We start from the raw sequence: 17,111 nt of genomic DNA, 5'->3' as shown, positions 1-17,111 counted from the left end.
AGAAGCTTTCATCAAACTCAAGTTTAAACAAATTTCATATGACTATTTTTTGTTCATTAATAGATCAGAGGAAGGGATTGTGATTGTACTAGTGTATGTGGATGATATGTTAATAACTGGCAGCAGTCTGAAGATGATTGAAGAGACAAAGAAATCATTACAACAAGAATTTAAGATGAAGGCTCTAGGGCATTTGAAGTACTTCATAGGAATTGAGTTCATCAGGTCAACTGATGGCATACTTATGCATCAGAGAAAATATTCCCTGGAACTTATGACTGAAGTTGGTCTGTCAGCATCAAGGCCTGCTGGAACTCCCATTGACATTAATGTCAAACTAACATCTAAGTTGTATGATAATCATATACATAAAAGACAGGAGGAATATCCCTTGGTAGATGTAACAATGTATCAGAAATTGATAAGGAAATTATTGTATATCAACATGACCAGATCTGATATATCCTTCAACATTCAGACCCTAAGTCAATTCTTGCAGCAACCAAAGAAGCACACATGGATGCTGCACTAAGGGTGGTGAAATACCTAAAAAGACAACCTGGACAAGGAGTACTATTAGCCAGTTCTTCTAATAAAAAAGTGACTGCATTTTGTGATGCAGACTGGGCCTCTTGTCCACTTACCAGGAAGTCTGTAACTAGATACATGATCAAAGTAGGGAGTTCTCTTGTGTCATGGAAAGCTAAGAAGCAAACCACCATTTCAAAAAGTTCAGCAAAAGCTGAATATAGAAGTCTCACAACTACTGTGTCTGAACTAGTTTGGTTGCTTGGATTGTTAAAAAAAGTAGGTGCTGAAATACAATTACCAGTTCAGATATACTGTGATGGTAAAGCAGCAGTACAGATTGCTGCAAATCTAGTGTACCACGAGAGGACCAATTATATTGAGATTGACTGTCACTTTATAAGATAAAGATTGCAACAAGGGCTAATCAAAGTCAACTACATACCTACCAAAGAACAACCTGCAAATATAATGACTAAAGGATTATCCAGGCTGCAGCATGAACATCTTATATCCAAGCTAGGAATGCTAAACATTTTTGCACTATCTAGCTTAAAGGGGAGTGTTGTGATATAAAAAGCTAAGTAGGTAGTTAACACTGTTATAGTTAGTTAAGGGCAAATTAGTCATTTACATAAAGTTAGTTATAACCACCTTCAGAATGTTAGTCAAAGGAAGGTTAGTTACTAACACTATAATGAGATGCATAAATAGTCCTTCTATCATTGTAATCTACAGTTTTTTTAGATGATCGATAATAGTCTTCTTCGTCCTTAGATATTTTCTCTCTAAGCTCTAGATTCTTCTTTTACGATCAATTATAATACAATAATTTATAAGGAGTCTTTCCCTTAGAAACACAGTCACCGCAAAACCTCAATGGTACACTGAATTAAAATCTTAGTGATCTAGCAATATCAAAATATGTCTATGTCTTTTTTCTACAACTCTATTCTACTAATTTAAGGCTTTTAGATGTAAGTTTGATGTATAATTCCTAGTGACTGGAGAAGGTCAATCACTTGTAAATTGAAGAACTCAAAATCATTATCAGTTCTTAGCACCTTAAATTTCAAGCAAAGACACTATCAATACTTACAAAGAAATTCCTAAGTTCTACTCTTACCTCAGGCTCGGATTTCAATAGAAGCAACCATATGTACCTTGAATAATCATAAACCAAGTAAAATAATATCTTTTACCATCATGAATTGGAACTCAATAAGGTTTTCATATATCAACATGTAATGTATGGTAGTAGTTGTTGTATTGTTCAAAGGAAAGGATAACCTGGATTATGTAGACAATGGACATATAGTACAAATATCATGTTTATTGTTACTCTAATTTTTGAAGTAACTTCACATTTTGAAAATAGTAGTAGGTACATTTCCAGTAGTCCTTTATGCTATAAAGACAAACTTATCTAGAAGTATTTACTGAAGCTAACGAACATGACTTAGTGATGCTAGGAACAATATTAGCTTGATCCTCTTGAGACTCCAGTTAAGCTCTTTGTGACTTCAAGCAGTGGCGGAGCTAGAAATTTTTTGAAGAGGTCCAAAAATTAAACAAAAACAAAGCTCTTTTTAAAAATGGGAAAAATTTGTTGCAAGTGAGATTTGAACACGTGATCACTGGCTCATTAAAGATGTTTAAACCCACATTCAAGACATTAAGCCATTAGGATATAATAACTTATTATGTTAAGGGTGTCCAAAATATGTTATTTGTTCATTTCGTCTATCATTTTACTTGTATATGCCGTATTTTTTTCGAACGAAGGGTGTCCAATTGGACACCCTGGCATACATTTGCCTACGTCACTGACTTCAACTATATTTCATATCAACCATATACATATTATTCTCCTACACATTATTCCCCCTCACTTTCCATTAGAAAGGTCCAAAAAATGAAGAAATCAAGATAAAGAGGCCAACACAATTTAATTCCCTTGCTAGCTTTGATACAAATAGAAAATTGTACTTGAACTCAGAATATGCAAGATATTGGTAATCTCAATCCTCTGTACGGATTTAAGTTGAGACAATGTGGTTGACACTAGAAAAGATGTCAATAGGCAAATGTTATTATGTGTGTTTGTTAGAGTACACAATTTATATATGCAGCGGAAACATAATTTAGGAACACAAAATTAATTATAAACTTGATAATATAAGTCAAGAATAACTCTAATCTTGTATTACTTTCTGACTAACCTTTCTAACCATAACTTATGTCGACAAGACTATTTATTTTCTTAAAAAGATAATATCCTCTCTTCCCCAACAAGCCCTTTTATCCCCACTCTTCTACTGAAGAGGGGAAGAGAAAATTCATTCAGACATCTCAACAACTAAGAGCCATCAATTGCCATAAAGAAAAATCAATAACAAATAAAATCAGACGTTTTTATTCTTTTCATAAAGGCAATATTGAAACAATATTACGTAATAACATGACTGCAAAAAATGTTTTTGCTTCTTGAATAAAGTATTTAAACCCAATAATTTATTCTTTGCAGAAGACTAGTAAGGGAACTTCTTCAGGAATACTTCTTTTCTTTTTTCACAAGAAACCATAGACTTTATTAACAGAGGCTTTTAATTACAATATTGATTCACAGATGAATAAATTGACCATATTGTAATAAATTACCAATTATTCTGCTAAAAATATATAATTGCCACTCCTCAATTATAATTTTGAAATATGCCTTTACATTTAATTCGATTTCCATGTTAGAATTACCGACACCAATGATTAAATTAGATGTTCTGAAAATTTAATTCATTGACTAATTTAATCTTTTACGATTATACTTAAATTATTTCACATGACGAATGTAAAATCCTGTCACGATCCAAGGATACACCCTAGATGTATTAGGGCTTACTTGACCCCGAAGTGATCTCATACAAGCCACTTAGCATACCATAACATAAGATAATAGAAAAGTACGGAAATTTTTTAAAACTTTATCCATATAGTCGAAGTCTTTCATAAAAGCAAGCGAAAGACTTACTACACTTTGTCTCAAACCATCTACTACAACTTTAAATACTTTTGGGTCACATCTTATACAATAGTCTCAAAACATGAAAATAAAAGACATAAAGTAAATGGTGGCTTTATCCTAGATGCTATGAGGATAAATTGCTGAACCCTACATTTGATGAAAATGTAGGAATGTGTTAGTACAAAAGTATTAAATATGATAGCTACTATAACATCATAAGAGCATAACATAAGGGTTAGTTAACATAAGATATAATCCATAAACATAAAAATACTCCATGAAACATAAACTATAAGCATCAGTCAATATCATAATAATAAGCGAAGTCTCCAACATAGACATAATGTAAGCATTATTTATCATAAAGCATAGTTCATATACATAGTCAAGTCTTAGACTTTCATATTATAAGAGAACCATTTCATAAGTGATCATACTTGTGCAATGTATGGGTAAGACCCCATAATCCCACTCACACCAAGTACCACCTTAGGACATCGTACATACTTACCATCTTTGATATTATCCTTAACTTACTTCTCAGAACCAAAGGATCCTCTCATCTTTAGTCAATCATAACATAACAAGAAAGGCAACTATAGCACAAACCTATCTAAACATATATACATCATATATATAAGAGAACACTTTTTTAGTTAATCTTAGGTCATACTTGTGCAGTGCATGAATAAGAACCCATAGTCCTACGCATGATAAGTATCACATTTAGATCCTCATACTCATACTTCTTGATTTTGGAATCTAGTCCCCCTTTTTGAGACATTGGAACCTAGGAGATACTTCTTTAAGCACATATTAGTCCTTCATCTTTACTTTTGATCACTATGAAATACTTATACAAGCATGTCTAAGTTCATTAAGTTTATACACTTGAGATGCTTTCTCAATCTTGTGTTAGTTCATTATTAAGTTGGAATACTTTGAGACACTTCTTTAAATATGTCTTAGTTCCATAATAATCTTGTACTATAGTAAAACCTCTATAAATTAATACTCTATAAATTAATAATGTTTCTAAAATAATATTTCTCCGGTCCTGACTTGGGCCAATGAAAAAAATCACCAATTTCGATAAGATAATAAGATAACATATTTTTAGAAGACCCCTATATAAATATATGGTCCCATTAATATCATAAATTAATAATTCTTTAAAGTACAAATATATCTAAGACAATTTAGTGAAATACGATTATATTGTGTTCTGGTTTTTCTTAAAATTTAAATATAGCTGAAGTTCATCTCTAACTTTTTTTGTTGCATTCAAGAGCTCTGGTGTTGTCTTTTCGAACTGCACCAAAATATTGTGAAGAGTTCTAGATGCGATAAGTGCTTCCTTACACGTATATGGTTTCAAAGGTATAATGTCATCTTCAACTTCATCTTCATCATCAACATTGTTTTTTCGATGGTATCCACAATTTCTTCTAAACTCTAAACCTCCGAACAAGTATCACTTTCACTCGGATAATCCAACAGGTTACTGACATCTACTTTACTATGGTAACCGAGATCATTAATCATAATCTCAAGTTCATGAATGACATTTTCACAAGTAGGTTCATTCAGATTCTCTGAGATTGCATCTCCCGGACGATTTTTTACAGTATCGAAAACAATTTGCTATTGTCTCAAGAACATTTGTTGTTCAAACAGGAATTGCATAATTGATAGCATCCAAAACATTGTTCTTTGTTGGATCATTTTGTACCACTCCATAGCCTTCTAATATCCTACTATAAATTATGTTTGATAATACATCTTGAAAGCTCTTATTATCACAACATCACAACGTTGAAATAATAAGATACAGTGATTTTGATTTATTCGTTGTATTTTCTGTTGACACCCAATGTTGGCTCTCAACATGATGATGATGATGATGATGATGATTTTAATAATAGCAACAACAACAACAATAATAATAATGTATGTTATGAGATTTTTATAAGAATGCAAAATATTTTTAATTAATTACTTTACTTGATAAATTTATCTCATAAATGTTATCTCTTATATATATATATATATCATCTATGTTATTGTGTTGTCATTCAAATATGATTTGACAAGTTTTACAATGGTTTAGGGTTTTATATACAATTTATTTTTTTTATAGTTTAGTGGTGATGTGAATTTAGAATACTTCAAATTTCTTTATTACTTGGTTGTCGTTTTACACTTCTTATCAAATTTTGTCTTTTTTTCTTTGTTTATTGTTACTAATTTGTAGTCTCTTTCAAGGAAAGTTAGATTTGTCCCCCTTGCTTTATGTAGTCTCTTTCTATGTTTTGTGTCTGTTTTGTGATGCTGTACAAGCTGGGGTTTTAGTTTTTTTTGGTACGTATTGGTATAATCACAATATACCTACAATCGAATAACTAACTTGGTTTGTGGTTCATACATTAACTTATGTATATCTCGTTATTATTACATCCCACTAGTATAAGTATTTAGTGACTTTTAAATATTTGATTTATTTCAAAAAAGTACCTCTATCTCTTATATTAACAAAAATATATTCAATTTTTCTTGTTCGACAGTGATAATGAATTTGGCTACTTTTATGCTCGTATCGTACATTGGGTTTATATTTGGATTTGTGATGAGCACCATATTAGTGTATGAGGTTTTATACTAGGTTCTGAAGCGTCGTCGACGTCGCCGCCAACATCGCCGTTGTCATGTGAATGTGGGTACTGATGAAGACGAGATGGAATTCCCTCCAGTTTGAAGCTGGAGTTAGTTGATTTAGTTTATTTGTTTTTTTTTGTAAATGTATTTTTTGTAAGGGTTGCTAACTCCCTAACTTTAGACCGAACATAGTTGTATATAACCTTGGTCGATTTTTGTTGTTTTGTAAATGATTGGAGCAAGTCCGAACATAGTCTTGCATGACCTTGGTCAGTTTTTGTTGTAAAGGTAATTTTTTAAATATAGGTGCATCTACTTTAGCAATTGCTGTAATTTCTGAACATTTGGCCGTTCATCGCTGGACCCAAACTAATTTTACTGCTTTCTGAATGTGTTTGTATTGTAGCTTTTTAAAGGTTCATGCTGGTTTTACATTCATGTCCAGTTCTTGGTCACTGTCGCACTAATAATGATTTGAATGAATTTTCATTGAGATGTTGCTGTTTTCTTATAGTATATGAATGAAATAGGAATATAGGATAAAATTGTTATATTGCTGTTTTCCTTTTATGTGTAGAATGAAGACGGTTGGGGCTTATTAAAATCTTGGCAGTGTACAAGAATACTGGATATCCAAGGAGAGGTCTGCTTCTCAGTGGGCTCTCTTTGATTTCTGATAGGAGAAGTGCTCGCGGGTATGCTGATGAGTCTGTCTATGATAGAAGGCTTGAACAGAAAATGTCAGAACGGATGTTGAATTCCTACAATATGTTGGAAGCTGATTCTGACAGGTCTGTTAGTTTTTGGTATCTTTCATGTGAACTTAATAACGTATTTAACCATATCTTGATACTTCCGTCTTTTATAAAAAAATATGTTGATCTATATGTTCTTGTAGATTTCTCAGTTTCTCAGTCATTTCCACAACAGGGGATTCTAGGTTACCAACATCTTCTCCTGAAATAAAGTAGTGCCATCACCAGCATATACAAATTTGTCAGGAACTGGTTCTTTTACAATTATTTCTTGTGTCTTCATATTTCATTTCATTGTTCTGCTCGCCAACCTTAGGTGCTTCCATATGGTGACTCTTCCTCTTGCCGAGAATATACCATCAAAGGACTACCAGTGCTAGCATCACGTAACGTCCTAGAAAACAGATCTTTAGGAAGGAATAGCCAAATTAGCAGGAGCTCTTTTTCGAGCTAAAGAACGAGTAGTTGGTCTCCTAATAGCGTACTCATGACTTTGGGTATCACTTTCTATAGTATCTGAGTTTTACTTAGGCTCACCAACATGATTTCCACTGTCTTTTTGCTCTTGTTTTGAGAACTAGAGAATTTGGACACTGCTTTGGTAGTTTTTCCTTTGACTTCTTTCTCAGAAGCATCCCCCTTTGGCAGCTTGGATTTGTCAAACTGCAAAGTCTTTATCTGCTGGTCCTACCTCCACTCGGTGTGATGTGTTGCACATCTCAATTACACCCTGTGCAATTGAAGGTTTGTCTACTTGAGTATCTGCCTCTGAAGTTGGTTCATGTTGGACGGTTTTAATGCACATGTTGATCTGTTCTATATATGTAGTTATGCGTGTTCTTTGAATGTAAGATACTTATATCTTACATTCCAATTATGGCCTGCTAATGTTGATTAAGTTGTACTTTTGTATCAGTTTTATATGTATGGAAGTTCACTGATTATCTGTAGTATGATACCGGAAGAATGAAACTGTGAGTAAACTACCGTTAGGTGTGGCATAGGGAGAACATAAAATACTCCGAATGAATTAGAAACTGAAAGTCTAAAGTGGCAGGGAATATACAAGTGCAGGAAAAGGATAGAGGAAATGTTTCACTGAGGTAATATTTTTGAGTCAGGGTTACAAAAAAAAGATAGGGTATGTATCCTCATCATGATTCATTTCTTTTATAAGTATGTGTTAGTTCCATCTTGTGGATCACTAATGCCTATGCCTATTTACTGTATTTTCATTTGGTAGACTTACTTTTGATATTTGGTTTTGATATAATATGATTTGACAAATTTTAATAGTTCAGTTGCCTTCCCATGTGATCTATCAACCTCTTTATATTCTAGAAGGGCAATCAAACCCTTCTCTTTGATTCCCTTTTTAGTCAACAAAAGCAATTGTTTACGCCTATTGATAATCTCAACTGACTCGGATGATTTCAACCGGGCAACACTGTGACAATTTAAGCCTGTCACAATTGCGAATTCTTTCATGCCAAAGCAAACCGGCATTGCCACAATAGTTGATCCAAACTGTATTTTTTCCACAGTAACAATTCTTCGCTGAAGAAGATGATATGCCAAATTCATATGAAACTGTCGATTTTTGTTATTCAACAAGTCTATATACTTTCCAAATACAGTAGACCGGAAATTTTTTACTAAGTTTATGCTTTTAAGAATCTCTATAAAACCATTGAATGGTTTTCCCATACCTGACCGAATAACAATAGTACCAGACACATCAATTTCATTCGGTAAAGGATGATCCTCCATCACTGTATGCAAGTCGTAATCTAAAAATTTGATGGTCTTGACGACAAACTCTGTTGAGGGACTGTCAAGAGGGGCATCATCTTTTACAGTAGTGGGATCTCTACTTTCATCATCACCTCTGACAGAAGTGTGATCTCTATTTTTAGAACCACTTTGATGTTGAGCCTCAGAACCCTCATCTGCCTCAGAATCTATTCTTCTAGATTTTCTAGGAGCATTTCTTGCAACAATGGTTCTCTTTCTTTGATAGACATTATCTACACACACGAGACAAAACATAAATAATAAATTAATATAACTAATTCTTCAATAAAATCGAAAAACAGAACCAGGAAAACTCTAATAATTTTATTTTCCCAAGAGTCTCTATAAAATCATTTGAATGATTTTCCCATACCAAACGAACGGACGACAGCCTCTGTTGAAGGATTGTCAAAAGGGGCATCATCTTTCATAGCCGTGGGACCAGTGGAATTCATTTTATCTACACGCATGAGACAAAACACAAATAATAAATTAATATAACTCATTTTTCAATAAAATCAAAAAACAAACTACTAATTAAGTGATTGCTTCATCAACTACATAAATTGCTTCATAAACTTAAGGCATTTGGTAAAGCAACTTAAGCAAAGGCACTTGGATGCCAATTTTTTTTCCAGCCTAAATTATCATTTTTCACTTCAAAAAGATCACATTGGGAGGCAGCCTAATTCCAGCTCTCTTAGTCAAAGAAGCAAGACACCATCGTATGCACACTTTATATCTCTATCGCACCCCTATACTGTCGCCACTATTGCTTCCATCATGAACAAGGATACACCAAACCACTTGAACAGTGCAATTAACAAACATGTTTGGTCTCAATACCAAGAAAAACATCAACAAGGAAAGCAAAATATACGGCATACATGTGGTGATTATGCGATAGGATCTAATATGAAAAAGATTACAATCAATTTCATAAGGGTCAATAAGAAGCACCTTGTCCCCAGTTATGTCCAATCCCAGTTGCTCCAACAGAACTAATATATATCTTTCATAAAGGTTCAATAGAACTAGTATATAGCCTACACAAATGTACTCAACTTAGAAGCACCTAGTCCCAAGCCAGGAATAACACAAGAAACAACAAATTGGAAAAGGTAAAACCATTTACTACCAGGAATAGCACAAGAAACAACAAATTGGACAGACCTATGGTGATTACTACCATTGTAGTATGGTCAAAAAGAAGCACCTAGTCCCAAGCCAGGAACCTCCCATGCCAGGAACATCACAAGAAACAACAAACGCACAAAGGTTAAACCATTTAACAAGGAAAATAAATATTTGGCAAAACTAACAAGGATACATCAAACAACTTAAACAGTGCAACTAACAATACATACGGCAGACTTATGGTGATTATGCGATAGGATCTATAATATGAAAAAGATTACAATCAATTTCGTAATGGTCAATAAGAATCACCTAGTCCCCAGTTATGTCCAATCCCCAGTTGCTCCAACAGAACTAATATATATCTTTCCTAAAGGTTCAATAGACCTAGTATATAGCCTATACAAATTTACTCAACTTAGAAGCACCTAGTCCCAAGCGAGGAACATCCCAAGAAACAACAAATATGAAAAGGTTAAACCATTTAACAAGGAAAATATGGAAACACTATGTTAATTATGCAACAAGATATATAATATGAAAAAAAACTACAACCATATCACTGAATGCATGTTCTTCTTCTTCCCTTTTTAAACTTAAATTTCACAACACAAAGCCCTCTTCTGTTTTAACCTAAATCACCCTTTTTCACTTCAAAAATACAAATCCCTAACCTAAATAGAGACACCATTTTCACTTTCAAACCTAAATTCATGCTCCTATTCACTTATAAACTTAAATTTAAAGTAGAACGTGCTCATCATTAAGTTACATTCCAAAATGCAAGAAAAGGAAAATGTTGGCTTGCAAACCTTTCTTTCTGGTGTTACAAACTTTTTTTTGGTGTTGAACGGCGGCAGCAGAGACGAAAGGCGGCTGGGAGGTGAACAGTCGATATATTTTGAAGAGAAGTTTTCTGACGGATCGATGAACAGTCGATATATTTTGAATTTTTGTGTTTCCTGCCCTTCTTTCACTCTATATGCATCCCATGGAAGGAAGAGCCAGTATTATATTTTTTTTATATATGGAGTATATATTTACTTTAAAAGATTACTTAATGTTTTAAAATAGTTTATATTGACTGTATGTCATTGATGAAAGAACATTTGATAATACGATATATTCAATTTTTTGAATTTTGAGATTTTTATTTTATAAAAGTCTTAAAATTTTAATTATTATATTTGATATCTAGTTAACTTAATTCTTTTTTCAGTTCAGCAATCTCCGCAACTGCTGTACTTGCTGAGATAATATTTTAACTATTACATTTTATATCTAGTCAAGTTAATTCTTTTTTCAGTCAGCAATCTCTGCAACTGCTGTACTTGCTGAATAAATCCAAAGTCGACGCAAAGCAAGCACATTGGCGTCCAGGTGAACGAAGAAATTCTTCTAACCAGTAAAGTCAAGCATATTATTTGAAAATGAGACAAAAGGTATATAAATTAATAATAGGGGTGGGCATTTGGTAATTCAGTTCGATTTCATTTTTTCGGTTTTTTTGATTTTCGATTCTTGTACAACGTGTACCGAATACCGAACACCGAACTGAACTGCTTTATTTTGTTTAATTGCTTAAACAATCTTCCAGCTTGTTGAATTGTTATATGATACATTGGGGTTCAAGTTGTGGTCTAAAAGGATGTTTTGTGGTTTGGAAACAGATATGGTCCATATCTCGCATTTGATACTCTATTTTTTCAGCATTATCTATGACTGAGTATTCTACTAATATGGTTATATTGCAACGTACTAGAAATGTACCAAAAATTATTGACTTAAAAATATTTTTAAAAATTAATAGCCCACGAGCTGTCCTGTTTGTGCTCAAAATTCACACAATACTCGAAGCTGCAATGTATCTAATAACAAAAAAAAAAGCAACATATATAAAGAACAATCTGTCTTGTCTGAAATTTAGAGTAAAACTAGTGAAGTTTTTGCAAAAATCAGAACTAGTTAATTCAAATGGTCTATTCTTCCAAGTTTTATCCTTCCACTGCTTCATTAAGTGTGCAACTCCTTCTTTCAATGACATAGTTCCTTCAAGTTCCCCCATTCTCTCCCTTAAAACCTGCGTGAAAATAAATCAAAGCACTAATTAACAAGATCAAAGGAAAAGAAGAACATGAAGATTGCACATAAAATTGTAAAATTATTGTTCATACAGTAAGCAAGGGTGTACATGGAGGGGGAAAACAATTCTAGGATTAAAATAAACTACCAAGTTAGATTTACCATCTCCATTGCTTCATTATAAACAAATATTTATGAGGATGAATAAGAAAGGTAAAATGCTCACATAGATTAGTTCTTTACGGGCTTCCTGCACCTCATCATTTGTAAGTCTTTCCTTTATAATTCGAGTTCGATGCAGTGTTTCCAAGCGATCAAGTTCTTCTTCACACTCCTTGATTTCTTCTGGAATTATCTGTAGTTTCTTCTTAGTTTTGAGGTCTCCTTCCTCATTCATGTGTCGCATCACTTCCATTGAACATCTCAAGCTCTCAATATCCAACCGTAGTGCTTGCTTCTGATCAAGGTTCACTTCCAGTTCAATTAATCTTTTGTGATGTTGTTCCTTTACTCTCTGCAAGGATAAGCTCAGAGTCAATTGCTAAAAGCTATGGAGTATTCTGTTTTCAAAGAGGCTGTATTAAGCCATAAGTGCACAGCACACCTTATGATCTCCACCCGATTGCAGCATTTTCTCATCTGCATTTCTCTGCTCCAAAATTGCCCTTACATTCCGCAGTTAAAGAATTTCAAAAAGCTATCAGGTTAGGCATCAGAAGACATCCAAGGACCTGGTTTTCGAATTAAGCCTTGTAACCATATTATCAGGCAAGCAAAGTGTTAGCTGGAAGACAGCGATGACCACAGGATATGCTCAAGAAATTCAATGGTATTAAAATTAATTCCTGTAACCATATTATCAGCAAGCAAAGTGTTAGCTGGAAGGCGGTAATCACCACAGGATTGCGAAATGCTATGGTACATTATGCTCGAGTAATTCAATTCCTTTAAATCAGATAAAATTATTTAAATATCTTTAAAGGAACAACTACAATATTTTAGAGACCCAAAGAGTATCATCTCTGTTTCCCCTTCTGTTGAAGCATCACCTGCAAAAAAAAAGTAAAGTAATTTTTTGTATGCTTCTTTTCTTACCATCTCTTTCTGGAGGCGAAGCTTTCTTTTCTCACTCTCATTAAGTGCTTCACGTTTTCTCAATTCTAGTTCTTGTTGCATCAATTGTTGTCTTTGAGATCCATAAGAACTTCTGTTGTGCTTATGTTCTTCTTCATCTCTTCACATTTCGTGTTCTTCAACTCTTACTCGTTGGTCAAGGAGCGTAGTATCATTGAATCTTTCCTCTTGTTCTCTTCTTGTATTTTAGAAACTGACTTAAGATCTCCTTTTTTACGGAGATAAGTACCAATGAAAGAACTAGAGTTGTAATCTTCATCACTTGCAATCCAAGCATACAATTTGCTATCACGACTTATTGAATTCCAATGTGTCTTCCCATGTTTATCGTATTCAAATGCTTTTTTGAATTTCATAGCATTCATGAATCCCGACCAATCCCCTTTGAATTCAACTATGGCAAATCCTGTATGACCATTGTAGTCCCACAAAGGATGAACCTTCAGTGGACTAAACCCTTCTTAAGTTCACAGCTTCTTTAGACTTGTTCCACTTGTACCTACACGCTTCCCTTCCTTAATTTCAATAGGAATATTGGCTACTACCGCCATCCAAGGAAAAACTATTAGATCATCCTTGGACTTGCTGCTACCCGGATTACTAGATGCTAGGAGAGGTTAAGGTCTATCCACTGCTTCAATGGACCTAGCAGTAGACGGATAAAAATTAGTGATCTGAGATGGCTCTACTGGATAACTTAGAACAACTATTTCCCCTGATAGCTCAGAACAGCTCCTTTCATTGAACATCTCCAAGTACTTGACCAATGCCATGTGTCTAGCCTTGTATCTAAAACTAGCACTTCTTGAATGTTTACCAATGCGAGAAGAATGCCGTCGAAGTTCTTGTGAATCATACTCTTTACTTGTTTAAAACTGACAGTATGGACATATGAAATACTTCCCAGAACGTCTAATTTTGACTTTTTCATCCCTTAAATTTGTGTAGTATTTATGCTTCACCTCTTCAAAATCTGAATCACTACATGGAGACATCTTCAACCTGTAATACCAGTTTGTGTCACAACTTACCCTAAGAAACAATCAAACACTTTTAGGGCCTCAAAACCCAGAAACACGTGAAGAAGTTGGGGTCAAAACCCAGAAACACCTGAAATAATTGGGCCTCAAACACATCTTCTTAGTGGATATCACAAATAGCCATACAAATTTGATTGCTATGAAACGAAGCAAGTAGATATGTGCAGTAGCACTAGCTAATTCAACAAATGGAACACAATCAGAAGAACCAACGAGAAAGAATTACCAAATTCCTACTGGCCAATCCATGGGTATACCAAATAAATCATTTTCTACTTATCATTTATGTAAAAACAGTCAGTCAAAACGATTAATTATTAACAAACTTGAATAAAACTTGACTTTGAGTTCTTAGCCAAAATTGACAAAATAAAATGAAAAAGGTTCCAATTTCATGTCTTAAATGAAATGAGTGGACTAGTAGTATCGGCAGTATTCTGATAAATAGATAGTATGGTAGAAAGATTCATCTATTTTTTTCTACCATACAATTTATTAGATAGATTCTTGTTATAAAGCTGTCCCCTGGGATAAGATAAAGATAGAGGCTGCATTTGATATGGATCTATATATCAATCTACAATATTATATTGATATATGTGAATATCAATTGCATATATGAGATTGACATAACACAATTCCATTTATCAGCTACATCTATTTGTTCTGATCAATTTCAACCAATCCTATACCCACTACTCAAAATTTCCTTGCCAACCTACATGAAACAGATTTCCGGAAGTCCACAGAAAAATTATTGCTAATTGACCGGAGTGAGAAGCAACAATATCTTGAGCTAAGCCTTGGCTAAACGTTGAAAATTGTAATTACATAATGTTTTTTCAAATCCTCCTAACCATTTTCCTACTGCAATAATTCTTGCGAAGAAGAATGCCTATGTTGTGGCAATTCCGCCCAGAAGGTAATGGGTTACTCCAACAGCACGTCCTTGTATAATACTCAAGGCTCTCGACTGAGTAGCAGGAGCAACTTTTAATTTATTATGAGCCCAAACGATGGATTCAATAAGTTCTTGCCAACAACTACATCTGCTGAACAGAAACATTAAACTAAAAACCCAAACAAAATGAGCACCTAGGAAAAAAAGTCCACATGAAGATAATGAAGAACCATAATACTGAAGAACCTAGGAAAAGGTCTCATCTTTATCAGACTTCTTTGTCTTCCAAGTCAGTCCCGACGGATCCAAAAAATCTCTTCCTTTTTCTGAAGGGGAAGATTTCCATTGTCAAAGCAAAGGGGAAATCCTTGTTTCTTTTTTCTTTCCTTTTGGTAGGAGAAAGACATGGTCAACAACATAGTGACAAGCATGCTAAGACATGTTCATAAACAGCATAGTGACAAGCATGCTGAGGCTCCATCAAAAGCCCATACCTGAAATGGGGGAACTAACGGAGGAAGCAAAGGTTTCGATGTAGGGACGAACGGAGGAAGCAGAGGTTTCGATGGAGGGACGAACGAGGCACTAGAGGTTCCGATGAAAAGACGAATGGGCAGCAGAACGATTTGGGAACTTTTTGGTAATTTTTCTTGTTATATCCGATAAAAAGATTAACTATCCATCTACCAATATTTGAATTTTGTGTTTTTTTTAATAAAAAATTAATTAAATTATTAATAATTACATTTTATTTCATTGATTAGGGTTTTTTTCATGTGAACTTTTGTCTCAAATATGGGTGAATTTTTATCACCAATAAATTTACTGTTCAAAAAATATTTGATCCAACGCGAATTGTTGTTTAAAAATAAATATTTATATATTAATAATTAGCATCTTCAAAAAAAAGTAAAAATGACCCCCTTGTTCATTCTTTTTCTATTTTTATTAATAAATTCAATTTTAGTTTACTCTATATATAGGGTGCAATAGCTTGGCGACTCTGCTGGGGATCTCACTTAGGTTTTAACCTTAGAAAATTTGATGTAGGAATTATATTGTTGATCACTTGTGTATTTCCGTTTGTTTGCATTTTCGAATTGATATACTATTTTGACTGAAAGTTCGCAAGTAAAATCCAAGCTTCTGTTTCTTATTTATTTTAAAACACTACTTGTTACTGGTTTCCTACATTGCCAATGCACATTTTATCGAGTCTTGTCCGTACACGCACACACTGTACATGCGAGGGGTGTTCCTCCACTCTTCCGAAACATTCTTTGGATTCCTTAGTTTCAGAGTTGGAGCAAGTAAGATAGTGCACCTTCTCTCAATTACTCAGTCCCACTCTCAGTCATCTAAGAAAAAAATGTTATTCTTAGAATAGGTCATGTTGCATAGCCTTAGGCAAGACAATATATAGTATTGTTGTTGCGTTCAGGAAATCACCCAAATAACAAAGAGTTTCGTTTCTTCTTTAAAACTCGACTACATAAACTTTGTGTGAAATAGATAGAAATTATCCAAACTTAAACACTTAACGGTTTTGGAGCAAATAAACTCACTACACCCTTTACCATATTTTCAGATGAACCTCAACCAAGACATACCAGATATCCAATTGGTCGTTTCAGCACCCCACATTTTACAGGATTGGTGGCAGGATATTCGTTGGATACACGACATTAAGATTCAAGGGAACTTAGGAGCATTATTATCACTTTTAGAGAAACAATGCGATAAGGTCTTTGTCACTCAGCTGATGGGGTTTTGGATACCGAGCACCGTAACTTTCATATTCCTGAATTTTGAGATCACCCCCACACTAGAAGAATTCAGTAGTCTTATCGAACTGCTGATTATGGGGAGGCTGTGGGTGATCCCGTCATCTATTTGCACAGGCGATTTTCTGAGCCTCATGTATTTGCACATATTTAGATCATTGAGATATGTGACAGCGGGCACGTTGAGTTAGATTATTTCTTTCAGAGGTTTGGGCGTTCAAAAAGTTACTATGAGTATCAACGTGAATTTGATTGTACTCACAGAGCATGGGAGCATAT

At 34.0% G+C, this 17,111-nt stretch overlaps 1 pseudogene; it reads right to left on the bottom strand.

The window, feature by feature from the left end:
* Positions 1–11,193: 11,193 nt before the first annotated feature.
* Positions 11,194–13,384, bottom strand: LOC107022225 (annotated as a pseudogene).
* Positions 13,385–17,111: the final 3,727 nt, after the last annotated feature.

Source organism: Solanum pennellii, chromosome 6, assembly GCF_001406875.1.
Source record: "Solanum pennellii chromosome 6, SPENNV200".
In the NCBI taxonomy this organism is placed as follows: Eukaryota; Viridiplantae; Streptophyta; class Magnoliopsida; order Solanales; family Solanaceae; genus Solanum; species Solanum pennellii.
The sequence above is the reverse complement of the archived record's forward strand: the minus strand, read 5'-3'. Positions and strand labels throughout refer to the sequence as shown.